Below are 14202 nucleotides of genomic sequence, written 5' to 3' on the forward strand. Positions count from 1 at the left end.
GAAGTTTAAGTTCAATTGTATGACCAGTATTTGTGACTGTGGTGTTGCCATAGTAACTTACATCATTATAAAGAAGTTTAATGCACATACAAGGCTGCTATTAAGGGGGGAACAAATTCATTACAAAAGTATCTTTGATAAGAACTAATTGAAGTCCACATAGTAATGTGAAATTACTATTCTCTGGACTTTCAGTTCAGTTCAGTTGCTTAGTCATGTCTGACTCTTTGCAACCCCATGGACTGCAACACATCAGGCCTCCCTGTCCATCACCAACTCCCGGAGTTCACTCAAACTCACATCCATCGAGTCAGTGGTGCCATCCAACAATCTCATCCTCCGTCGTCCCCTTTTCCTCCTGCCTTCAATCTTTCCCAGATCAGAGTCTTTCCAATGAGTCAGTTCTTTGCATCAAGTGGCCAAAGTTTTGGAGTTTCAGCTTTAGCATCACTCCTTCCAATGAATATTCAGGACTGATTTCACTTAGGATGGACTGGTTGGATCTCCTTACAGTCCAAGGGACTCTCAAGAGTCTTCTCCAACACCACAGTTCAAAAGCATCAATTCTTCAGCGCTCAGCTTTCTTTATAGTCCAACTCTCACATCCATACGTGACTACTGGAAAAACCTTAGCTTTGACTAGATGGACCTTTTTTGGCAAAGTAATGTCTCTGCTTTTTAATATGCTGTCTAGGTTGGTCATAGCTTTTTTTCCAAGCAGCAAGCGTCTTTTCATTTCATGGCTGCAGTCACCATCTGCAGTGATTTTGGAGCCCAAAAAAATAAAGTCTGTCACTGTTTCCATTGTTTCCCCATCTATCTGCCATGAAGTGATGGAACCAGCTGCCATGATCTTAGTTTTCTGAATGTTGAGCTTTAAGCCAACTTTTTCACTTTCTTCTTTCACTTTCATTAAGAGGTTCTTTAGTTCTTCTTCGCTTTTTGCCATAAGGGTGGTGTCATCTGCATATCTGAGGTTATTGATATTTCTCCCAGAAATCTTGATTCCAGCTTGTGCTTCATCCAGCCCAGTGTTTCTCATGAAGTACTCTGCATATAAGTTAAACAAGCAGGGTGACGACATACAGCCTTGACAGTAATGTAAATCAATTCATGTATTACTGGTATCAAATATCTCACATGAATCTAGTCCTAACACATTAAGATTTAAATAGCCAGATTCTATTCCAAGCATCCAGGGCATTTTTGAGCTTAAAAACATTTCTACACCTCCCAGATTTCAACGTAATTGCTCATTTGCTCTGTTAGTTTCTACTCCTACAGAATTAATTTACATCACCTCATTTATCCAGATTTCAACCCTCCAGAACTCTCAAGCAACCAGAGCATCTCATACTCTGATAGTTCAAAATAAAAGAAAGCAAGAAACAGTAATAAAAAGGCAAAAGTTAACCAAACAATTAAAAAGAGAAACAGCCCGAAGAATAACTGAACACACAACTTCTGGAGGTTGTTAGAAGGCAAAATTCTGGTTTTCTAATGACCAGGCCTGGCCTTTTGTATAAAGCTCATAAAACAATGGGGAAAGAAAAGATGATTGGAGAAAAAGAGCAAAGGAAATGGGAAATGGCTGTTGATAAGGAGAAAACAGGATGGGTCAAGGAGCCAGGCAGCGTCCACTTAGTAAAAAAGAGAGCAGAGGCACCCATCTGAGAGGATCCACCTCTCTGAATGGGTCACTCAGGCTTCCACCAGCCCTGTGAGTGCCAACACCAGAGCAGGGTGTGCCCCTGCACCCAGAATGCAGTCTGAGGACAACCAGTTCCCACTGTCACCTTGGGGGGAAGGCTGGGAGCCAGACCAGGCCAGGAGAGCCCTCAGACCTAATTGTAAGTCTAAGCCCAGGGAGGAGACAGAGAGAAGGTTGGCTGAAAACATCATGAAAGGTGGGTTAGGCAAAGCCGTCAAGAAGTCCTTAGGCCAAAGGGGCAAAGAACGGAGCTCCAAGCGGTCCAAGATTGGGTCTGTCTTCACGTTCTACCATACGCAGTGGGCTAGGAGCAGCCGGGGGCCTGGCCTCAGTGCACCTCGGTGATGGATGTCAGAGTACAGTGGCTGGCGCCCTTGGTCAGTCATGCTTCCTGCAGCCAGAGGTCTGCAAAGCACATCTGAGTGACCACCACGTTCCCCACCCCACTGGATAAGTAGTGAAACTGAGTCACAGAGGGAAGTTAAGTAACTTCTGAAAAGTCAGAACTAGTAGTAGAGGAACCAAGGCTTTGATGCTCTGGTTTCAGAAGCCATGCTGCTGAGCACTATGCTATAAGCTGTCTCCTGCCTAAGCCTACGTTTTTCACACCTTCAGAAACTGTTTAAAATTCACAACATTGTCTTTAACAGACAACTGCGTGTGCTTCACTGGGAATACAGCCTTCAAGAAAAGGCACTCTATAATAGTTTCGGTAGATGCCCATCAAAGCACAGTTACTACATTCATAAACCACCAAAATTAGGACAGCATTTCCTAAGCCTAGATAACTACAGAGCAGTCTAAAAAACTAAAATAAAAATCATACATCCAGAATGACTCCTGAGCCCATGATGTGGAATAATTGAAATGATCACTATTTCTTGTTTTATTTCCATCCCACCTCCAGCCCTTGACAACCACAAATCATTCTCTATGTCTGGTCACTATTCTTTTTAATAGCACAACATCAATCAACTCTATTTCATTAGGTCCCTCAAATCTTAGAATACCTGATGTATGTTTCCATTCTCTAGGACCAAGCAAGGCCAAATTCTGAATGAGAAACCACGTATCACTGGGTGAAGATTTTCTTAGTAGACTTGGAAACACGTCTCAGTATCCTAAGTTTCTTTCCTACAAGTAAACATTTCTAGAAAAATTTTCTTTATGGAAAAGGGACTACAGAACTGAAAGCCCTGGAGACAAAAGCTGCACAAGGCTCCCCCAGCGCCTCTCATCACATCTCAGGCTGAACCAAGTCCACCTGCCACTTGCTGTCTGGCTCCAGCTCTGAGGGTCAGTGCAGGCACCCCTGGCCTCCACAGCAGCCCGGGACCCTCGTCTAATTCCCTCTGTGGCCAGGATTGCAGCCAGCACCCAGGGCCCTGGGAGCAAAGACATAAGGAACCAAAGCCACTCCTCGTTCACGCCTCACACCCAGGAGCTCCAGGGGCCCAAACGTCCCATTTCTTTAAAGTCACCAGGGAGTAAACCTATTAAATTGTTCAAGATTTCAAGGGCCAGTGAAAAGTTATCCCAAACTAAGTAAAGTCTCCTCCTGGAAGCCATTCAGTGGAGAACATCCATGCTGTGGCTTCCATCCATCTATCCATTCAAATTTTGCACCCAAGGGCACTCATTTGGGAATCACTGTCCCTGGACTCAGAATCATACAAATGGCAGGTCTTTTGTCCTCTTTCTGGGCCTCAGATTGCTTAATAAAATACATTTCAAGTGTCTTACTCCCTCTGCATGTGACAGACAACCAGGAACTTTAACTTTTATATAAAGAAAATCCACTAAAAGCAAAAACCTATTTGTATTAATTTGATTTGTTTTCCTTATGATAATTCAGGAAAATAACTGCCAAGAATAATGGTCCCAAATCCTCTGAGTTTGGTCTGAATTTGCAATGTATGAGGCCACCCTCCATCCACCCCCACAAACACACTGATCCCAGAATGCACTGGGCCCCTGAGACTACAGCTGGAAGCAGCTGGCACATCTCAGATCTTAGGTTTCACCAAAAAGTGTATCAAGTGGGACATTTCAGCTGGGTGGGGATTGTGGGTGGTTTTTCCCTCAGAATGGGTGTGTGAGAATGTGGTGTCCTTTTCTCACCATCCACCAAGCGAAGCTTTCCAACGCACAGACAAACGTGAAAAGAATCTCCCTTTTCTAACACCCTGTTAAACTCTGGGAAATCGCCCATTTGCAAAGAAAAAATGTCCTTGGCTTTTTGTTTGCTTTTGTCTTGTGTAAGCCTGCCATCAAGTACCACCCAGAATACGCCAATCATTTTTGCCATACGTGCCTCTTAAAACACTGTCTTTTTCACTATGAAGTTTGACTAGTCAGGACTGGATACTGAGACTCTCAGCACTGAAACTCTGAAAGTAACTCATGTCAGATGGGCACACGCCATAGTCCCTGTCTCCCTTTTGGTGATTATCAACTGAAAACAGTGATGATGACCCAAAAGAGGATAGTGATGCAAAGCAAGCACAGTATCTCCCCAAATGCCCCACTGATCTACCACCTGAAAGGCAGAGGGGCATATTACTTTCTCAGAGAAATCAGAGTATCACTCTGGCTAAATATCAAGTTATGTGATATTCTGAAGAAAATAAAAGTAGACAATAGACAATACAATGTTAATTAATAGTATTAACACCGTGTACAAATTAAATTTTATCCTCTATTTGGGCTTCAGAGAAGGCAGGAGACAGGCCAAAAACAAAAAAGGGTCTTTTCCTCTCAGGAAAAGGCCCACTTGTGAATTTTCACTCAGTTCCAGGGAAACAACCTTCATAGCTCCATATACAGGTAAGGGGCAGTTTTCCCCTTACATTGGTAGGAAGGAAGAGCTAGTCTAGTTCCCTAGGTTACAGAGGCAGTGACAGAACAAGAAACAGGCAGGATTACCTGGGTAAGGACCCTGTCGCAGCAAAAAGACTCTGGACCCAAACCGTAGGTATTGATAATTTAAGAGTAAGTTACAAACAATGAGGGACACAGACGTATTCCATTTTTGCTTTTAAAACTACATGTATAACTAATATCCCGTGGGTCAGAATTCTAGCTCTCTTCCTAGTCTCGTGAAAGTGTGCACCACATTGCCAGCACACACCCCCTGCCTCCCTCCGGGCCGGTCACACCAGTCTCACCCCCCTCCTTCCAGAAAGTCTGTCCTATGTGCCAGAAATTGTTCCTCCATCCTCTCAGCTTCTGTGGCTCTGGAGCCTATGGACTAAGAACAAAAATTTCCACCAGGCCAACCTGATGACCCAATCTGCTTTCAGGGCATGGGGCATGTAGAGCTAAAAGTGCTTGTTTTAAAATCCCATGACTCCAATCAGATTGATAAAATTCCCAACTTCATGACTGTCTAAGCTTAATGGGAATTCCTAGAGGGGAAAAAAATATTATAAACTGAACACTGAAGGGAAAGCCTTTTCTCATACAAACCTGTTATCTAGAGGCATAGCTCCCAGACTGCCTCCTCCCCACTGTCTGCACGTCACCACAGTCACCACTGCTTGAAAAGAGACAGAATTTCCTTGTTCCTTTACGGTTAAGGTAAGTGAAACACAGCTTAGACAACTAGGTGTATGTAGGAAAGAACTAGGTTAAAAGAGAAGGAAACATGTGATTGTCAAGAAGTTCTTACTCATATGAGCTAAATTAGACTAGGCAATAAAGAAATTAAAATCTTATAAAGGACACCAGGAAACAGAAATTGCTTCCAGTGACATAAACATAATAGAGGAAAAAAATCTTAAAAAAAAAACAAGCAAGTGATTGCTTGCACTCTCCTTATACTTAAGAGCAAAAAAATACCAAGGTGCGCATACCAGATTTTTGCTTTGCTGCCAGTTGTAGGCACGTAGCTATTTTCAGCCTCATAGGACAAACCAATAGATCAATACTTAATGTACTGATTTGTTATTTACATTTCTAATCCAAAGGGTAAGAGGGGACATGCTCCATTTTGGTGAGCATATTTATGAAATAAATTACCAAAGAAAATAGGCTTCCCTCATAGTTCAGTCAGTAAAGAATCTGCCTGCAATGCAGGAGACCTGGGTTCGATTCCTGGGTTGGGAAGATCCCCCGGAGGAGAGCATGGCAACACACTCCAGTATTCTTGCCTGGAGAATCCCGTGGATAGAGGAGCCTGGCAGGCTACAGTCCATAGAGTCTCAAGAGTCAGACACACCTTGCCGACTAAATTACCACCACCAAAGAAAATACCCTCAGCTGAAGCTGTCTTAAGATTCAGAACATCTCTAACTGGCATGGTTTTCTATGATCATCCCAGCTAGATTCAGATTTCTAATCCAAATCGCTCCTCAGAAAAGCCAAGACACCTGTTTCAATTAGGTTTGGCTGCAAGTCATAAACAAAACATAGTAACTCCAGTAGCATACACAAGGTAGATGGTCATCTCTCTGTCTCAAAAGAGCCTAGGAGTTGGCACTCCAGAGGTGATTCGTCTGTACCCAGAAGTTTTCAGGAACCCAGGCTATTTGAATACATGGCCACACCCTGCTGTAAGAGACTAGTAGATACTATCTGTCTTTATCCAGGCACTCATGCACCCTCCACAAGAAGGAGAGGATGGATGCTGGAGTAGGAAATGAGCTGTCTCTACCAGATCCAAATTCTACCAAACACATAAAAGGGATCACAATATGCTGCCCCCAATATGCCACTTTGGCATAAGAATTCTCCTTGAGCTGAAGGCAATTGAGAAAAAGCAGAAAAAGCTCTCTGCTCATCCCCCATCAGCCTAAAAGCTTAACTTGCCTTGTGAAGATGTCCTCCTCTCTCACACCCAGAAGGAAAGAACGTTTATCACCAGAGCTTAAGACAGCACCCAGACGAGTCTGCAGAAACTAAACCTTACTATTGACAGATAACTCTTTCTCTGTTTCCCCGTATACTCAACATCCCAAAACTTACTACCCCTAGAAACCCAAATCCCCTTAACTTCATCTTTTCAATCCTCCACCATTCATTGCCCTTTGTTAAAATGGAATGTAAGTCCCCAACAATAACTACTTCTTGGGTTTTCACTTCATTTGTAAGAAGGTCTCATGTCAGTTGCTCAGTCATGTCCAAGTCTTTGGGACTCCACGGACTGTATGGACTATAGCCTGCCAGGCTCCTCTGTCCATGGTGATTCTCCAGGCAAGAATACTGGAGTGGGTTGCCATTTCCTTCTCCAAGGGATCTTTCCAACCCAGAGATTGAACCCGGGTCTCCTGCATTGTAGGCAGATCCTTCTGAGCCACCAGGAAAGTCCCCTCTGTGTACATAAAATACTATTAAAATTTGTATTTCTTTTCTTCTGCTAATCTTTTTCTCAGTTTAATTCACAGGTCTTAGTGAAAGAACATAAGAGTGAGGAAGAATTTTTTTCCTTCCCCACACATACAAATTGAAGTCAAACCCTCCACAGAGCATCCATTTATTTCTTTATTCAACAAACATTTACTGATTCCATACTATGTGGGAGGAGAGACAGAAAACTTAGTTAAGCTCGGCAAGGTCCTGCCCTCACAGAGCTTTCCTTTAGTAAGGGAAGCAGACATTAAAAAATGACTGGTGCAGGGCTTCCCTGGTGGCTCAGTGGTAAAGAATTCTGCTCATGCAGGAAACACAGATTCAGTTCCTGATCTGGGAAAATCCCAAATGTCCCGGAGCAACTAAGCCTGCGAGCCTCCACTACTGAAGCCTGTAAACCTAGAGCCACTGCTCCTTAACAGGAGAAGCCACTGCAGTGAGAAGCCCGTGCACTGCAACAAAAAAAGTAGCCCCTGCTCTCCACAACTAGAGAAGAGCTCTCAGAACAGTGAAGACACAGCACAGCCAAAAATAAATAATTTAAAAAATACATTACCGGTGCATCAGAACCGTGCGGATGCAACAAGAAGATCTAACACCGGGGTGAGAATGATCATATGAAACTTTCTGTAACCTTCCTTATTGTTGTTAAGGAACAGACAAAATAATAATAATAATAATAATAACAAACCAGAAGTAGGCCTTGTAAGTTCAATGACAGCCCTAAAGCGAATTTCCTGTAGTGATTGACTTGGAGCCACAGAGCGGCCAGCACAATGCTGCTTAACCGTAAACAAAGGTCAGCCAGGGAGACTTTGCTGGAGGAAATCGGTCATCTAGTTAAAAAAAGCCTCTTTTGTTTCTGGAAGCTACGAAAAATCCAAGCCTTTCAAGTCATTTGGGCAACACAGAGGGAACAATTGGGCTTTTCCCTTTTTCAGAGGATGCACTTTACGGAGATGAATCCTGCTGGGGGAGAACGAGGGCAGCACACCGACTAGGTTCTTCATAAAGATCCAAGACTGGGGGGATGTCGTGACTTCAGCCACTTAGCCAGAGCGGCATGTAGACTGTGACATCTCGACCTGGGAGGGAGGGGGCCCTCGGTGGTGCGGAAGCTCTGAGAGGGCTGGGAGGGAGGCGGGGGGTGGATACCAGCAGCAGCTAGCTCTCTGCTTTCGTGAGCAAGAATAAAATGAAATCCCTCAAGGAACAAAGGAGGGAGTGTGGTCCTGAGAAAGTCCTTGTTATATGTGCAGAGGTCAGAAAATACAATGGGGAACGCAGACTCAGCTTACCTGTGTTCATAGGAGATGCTGGAATGATCTGCCACTTACTAGGCAGCTAAGGCAGACTGCAGACGTAGGCAGAGGTGAGAATTCATCTTCTCTTTTTCTGACTGCTTGTGCAGGGCAAACTACGAGAATAAAAAGTTCACTGAGTCATTCCTACAGAGTCTACAGCCCTAAGCTGTACAAAGTTTCCTGGTACCTCAGAGGTTCTTTCAATTTCAAGAGGTTAAAATCATTTGATCACTCTGTTTTGGGTAGCTAGAGTCTGGATTTAAAACACCAGGAAACACTGCAATGATTATGCAGAATTCTTTTAAGTTAGGGCAGATCACTAAGTCAAGAAAAGAAAGAAAAACCTTCAATGAATCATCTTTGTTATTCTTACCACAGTTTGTTACATTTTTTAAAATGAATAACTGAGGGAAGTAATATAAAACTGACATTCCATTCTCCATGTTGCAATTCAAAATAAAACAAGATGCATCCCTGAGACACTGTCCCCTCGTGTTATCCCCAGAAAAGACAAGGCCACGTGTCATCTCCTCCCCTAAAAAGAACACAGGAAAAGACGCTCTCATAGTCTTCTCATGAGGACTCCTCTCACAGGCTGTTTGAGATTATGAGCAAAGAGCATTTCCTGGCTCACAGCTGAATGTCCTCATTTTAATTGCAAACTCAATCCCTAAACTGGAGAAAATGTCTCCTCTTTTCAGTCAGATTTTTTCACAGCTGAAAGCCAAACAATTTGAATATGAGTTCACCAGCTCAAAAGGAGAGATTCAGTGCTATGCCATGTGGCTCACTGCAATCCAAGATCAAACCAGTTCCAGTCATGGTTCTTGGGTTCCTCTCAAGAGTCTTATTTTAAGACTTCCTTAAAGGGACTCTGAGCTCATCAGAGAAAGCCCTGGCAATCCCACCACAACAGGAGTAGCCCCGCCTAAGGAGCATCTTTCTGACCATACACGAGACCATGCCACCCTCCCCACTCCTTTCCAGATGTGTCTATGTGACAGCCTAGGTCTGGACCTGTCAAATAGGGGTTAACCTCCACATTGTGTGGTCTCTCCCAGACCATTTATCAAAGGAATGACCTTTGAATCAGAGGTGACCCCCATCAGTCCAGATCTCTGAGCTTTTCCATCAGTGCCCCTGGGCTGGCCCAGACCAGCTCCACACAGAATACAGGGAGCTCACCGCTTCTTCCAGCATCACCATGCATCTATTACACTTTATCCAAAAAGTTCTAACATCTGACATGGCACTTGTATTTTACAATAGTGCTGGGAAAAGAAGTATTGGAGGAAGATTATGCCCATTTTACCGAGGAAGACAGGGGCCTCAGAAGAGATGTGGTTTAAGTTGAGAATGGAATCCTGCCCTTCTGACAGCCCTGATACAAAAGATTAGAAATCCACTGAGCCACACCAGAGAATACAGAGGAAGCTCACATCTGCAGCATCTCCATGCCTCTCTCTGTTTTCCCACTTCTCTTAAACCAGCACTGACTTCTCCAGGTACCCACTTTCCACTTGGCTATTGGCTCTCTACAGGATTTCCTGACTTTGTCCACTCTACCTCCAACTATCCCATTTGTCGAAACTCATCTCTTCCACCTCCCATTCTGTTCTAACCACCTCTGAAATTTCCCTGACTGGCTGCTTTTGGAAGCTGATGACTTCTATTTTTTATGAAGGGTCATGACGAATAGCCCTAAGTAATCATAGCAGAATCTAAATGAATTCTTAATTGGCTGATCATCAGAGCCCAAGGAAGTAAAATGACATGTGAGAAGACATTCCCCAAAGTGGGCAGAAGGGAGTATTTTTAACAAACACTCTGGTAGAAGTTGCTTATTTTCCCCCAATAATCATTTTGTCCTCTCTCAACAGAACACCCAAGTTGTGTCTGAGTACACAGCTGCCAAAAATTAAGGTTTGCTTCTCAACCTCCCATTCGGCTGTATATGCTATGTGACCAAGTTCTGCCACGTGATGTGACATGTTGCAATTGACATCTGCAACTTCCTGGTCACACCCTGAAGTGGAAGAGTGCCCTCCCCTACCCAAGTATGTGGTAGTGATGAGTCATCTTTCATCAGGCAGAACAATCAGAAGCTTCAGGCCCAGACACCAGGAGGTCACCAGTTCACCTTGGACTACCTACATCTGGACTGTTAAGTAGGAAAGAGATATTACCTTGTTGAGCTTTCATTCTTTGCAGTCTCTGAAAGAGAAGCTAAAATCATATCCTGAATATGGGCCTTGACTGAAAGTCTATAAGCTGTCTTCATTCTTCTTGGTATAAATACTGCCTTTAGCTGAGAAGGGTCAGACTGGGGTAGGCTTGATTCACCAGGGCCTAAACCTCAGAACCTTTCGGCTGGAAGGAAATGTGTGAAACTTGGAAAGATCATCTGAGCTGTGGCCCACCTGTGGCTAACTGGCATGCACAGCCTCCTTCCAAAGAAATTTAAATTTGAATTCTTTTCTGAAGGCTAACACCCAAATATAAATCAAGCACTTAGCCAATTTTGGCCCGCGGTCTCCACATGGCCCAGCCTATTCATTTTATAGATGAGAGAGCTAGGGCACAGATAGGTCAAATTACTCCTCTAAGAACATTCAGGTTCTTAGAAGCAGAACTGAGCTGAAGACACAGATGCTCCACCTCCCAGACCTGTGCCACCTATACATCTAGCTGAAGCCCCAGGCATCTCAGCTCCCAGAAAAGCAGGCAGGGTGAGGGACAGCATCATTTTAACTGACTCAGGACTCAACATTTCAGGAAAGGTCACAGAAACTACCTTGTTGAGCCTTCATTCTTTGTAGTATGTTACAGGAGCTAAAATCTATTCTTTGTCTACTTTATTTCTTCCAGAGCAGTTCAGTCCTAACACCACTAGGCAGGTGGAAGACTGTCCCCATTTGGGGACAGCTATGTATAGGATGCCTGAGTGGGCTGAGAAAGAAATCCACGCAGGAGATGAGACCAGCACCCTCAAAACCAGAAGTAGGTGAGGGAAGTGTCCTCAGAAAGATGGGAGATTGGCTATTCCAGTGAAAAATACATCAGGGGTAATGAGAGGCAGTTTCTTACTATCAGAGTTGCAAATACCAAAAGATAAAGAACTAAAATGAACTGTGATGTTGGGTTGAATATGGAAGTTTTGATGTGAACTCCTAGCTCTCAGTATAAGCAGATAGATTCAGAAGACAGAGGTACTTGTGTATACAGTTGACCCTTGAACAACGCATTAGAGCACTAACCCTCTGCAGTCAAAAATATACATATAACTTAAAGTTGGCCTGCTGTATATGAGGTCCTGATCCTGCAGATTCAACCAACATACGACTGTGTAATACTGTAATTCTGTTGAAAAACATCTGAGCGTAAGTGGACCAGTTCAGTTACTCAATTGTGTCCAACTCTTTTGCGACTGTATGGACTGCAGCACACAAGGCTTCCCTGTCCATCACCAACTCCTGGAGCTTGCCCAAACTCATGTCCACTGAGTCAGTGATGCCATCCAAACATTTCATCCTGTTATCCCCTTCTCCCCCTGCCTTCAGGCTTTCCTAGCATCAGGGTCTTTTCTAATGAGTCAGTTTTTCGCAACAGGTAGCCAAAGCATTGGAGTTTCAGCTTCAGCCTCAGTACTTTCAATAAATATTCAGGGTTGATTTCCCTTAGGATTGACTGGTTTGATCTCCTTGCAGTCCAAGGGACTCTCAAGTCTTCCATACCACAGTTCAAAAGCATCATTTCTTCGGCATTCAGCTTTATGGTCCAAATCTCACATCCATACATGACTACTGAAAAAACCATAGCTTATGTAGACTAGACAGACCTTTGTCTGCAAAGTAATGTCTCTGTGGACCAGTGCAGTTCAAACTCATTCAACAGTCGGTTGTACGTGTATTTCCCAGCTCTATCCTCTGTAAGGATCTAGCAGCAGTGATATCTTCATGTCACTAGTCATACCTACACCAGATTTTGGCTTCCAAATGACTCTCTTTTTTTGGCTGTGCTTCATGGCATATAAAATTCTAGTTCCTTAACCAGGGTTCAAACCTATGCCTGCTGCAGTAGAAACACAGAGTCCTAACCACTGGACCACCAAGGGAATTCCCCTAAATATGGTTCTTGACTAAAAGGAATCAGAGCTCCTGGGAGAAATGGCTGGTACCAGAACTGGAGTAAGTTAATTACAAGAACAACCTGGGACATCTTGTTTCAAAAAGCTAGCAAGTGCCCAAAGAACAAGGACACACTCAAAAAGCACAAACGTCAGCTCGAGGGGGGAACTCTGCTGGCCAAATCAGGAACATCAAGGTACACTGTGAGCATCCAAAGAGGTAATAAAACAAATGGATTATAACTCACTGTATAAAATAGGAAAATAGATGCGACAACTAAGTGGATAAAACAAAGTTTGAGGGCGAACTGAACACACAGGTAGTTTCAAAGTACCTCCCCACGGAGGACATTAATTTACAAAGGAGAAATAGTTCACAATGAAAAAAGCTAGTAGACACCACTCTGGTCAAGGTATCAATGGTCATATGAGTATTAAGACAAAACGCAATCATGCACCATCTCATGGGACGCAGTTAGGGGAACATGGCATCACTTCTGTAATTGGAACTGCTGAAGTGCACAACCTGAAGTTGAAGGTCACCCTACAAAGGAAGTGGTCTGCAGTTTACAAAGTATCCAGGCCGTAAAAGTCAAGAAGAGACTAAAGGAAACTAAGTATGTATGACATGACTCCCTTTGCTATAAAAGACTCAACTGGCTCAAAGGAAAGGATGAGTGGAATCAGAGTATTAGTAACGTATCAATTGTATATGGTTACATAGTAAAATGTAGTTTGTGGGAAACAAACGCTGAAGTACTTGGAGCTGATGTGGAATCAGGTCAACAACACACTTTCACGGTTTACAGGGGGAAAAGTTACTTCTATTTTTAAGTTCATGATTATATACAAAATAAGAACATTACAAAAGAAAAAAGATCAGCGATTGAGAAACAGGCAGGGAAGGAGGCATTACTAGAGCTCCAGTTTCAGGGGCTGCAACTCCTGTCACCAGACACTAACTCTGGGGCCAAAATGCTTGGGTGCAAATTTTAGTCCCATCATTTATCAGCAGTGAGACCTGGGGAATGTTGCTTACCCACTCTCTGTACCTCATCAGTAAAATGAGGATCATAATACCTAATTTGTGGAACTGTTGAGAATTAAATGGGTTTATATTTAAGTGCTTTGAAAAGTGCCTGGATCACAGTTTAAGTAAAACACAGTGTCCCCTGGAGTTGTTAAAAATGGAGTAAACTCACATATATGCTCACTACGGGGAGCAGGGGAAGGAAGAAAAGTAATTTTTTTTTTTAATGTAAAAGACACTATTCTGTGATTATAGCCATTGTTTTTCCTCTGACACTTCGGGCCTTATGTTTTACCTAAGCACAATACTCAACTGCAGCAAAGATGATCTGTGTAGTTATCAGATGGAGGTAGGGAAGTAACCAACGGTGCTGGAATGAAAAGCAGCTCAGAAAAGCCCAACCTTAAGTTTAGCACATTGAGTTTAACGAAAAACCTTTTCCATGGCGACTTCCTGGATACCTAAAAGTCGGAACGAATCACTCCCCTGCCACACTGAGGCGCTTGCTCTGATCAACAGCGCCACCTGCAGGGCAACACCGTGAAGGCTATTTGATAGTACTTGATCCTTGGCCAGAATTCTCTAATAGAAAACCCTAGAATTGCCAGTGAAAAGACCAACAAATCGCAAACGCTGAGGAGTTACTGAATCTGTCCTCCTATTTTCACACCTAATCTACCCA

This window comes from Bison bison, unplaced genomic scaffold, assembly GCF_000754665.1.
Source record: "Bison bison bison isolate TAMUID 2011002044 unplaced genomic scaffold, Bison_UMD1.0 scf7180017864235, whole genome shotgun sequence".
Taxonomy (NCBI): domain Eukaryota; kingdom Metazoa; phylum Chordata; class Mammalia; order Artiodactyla; family Bovidae; genus Bison; species Bison bison.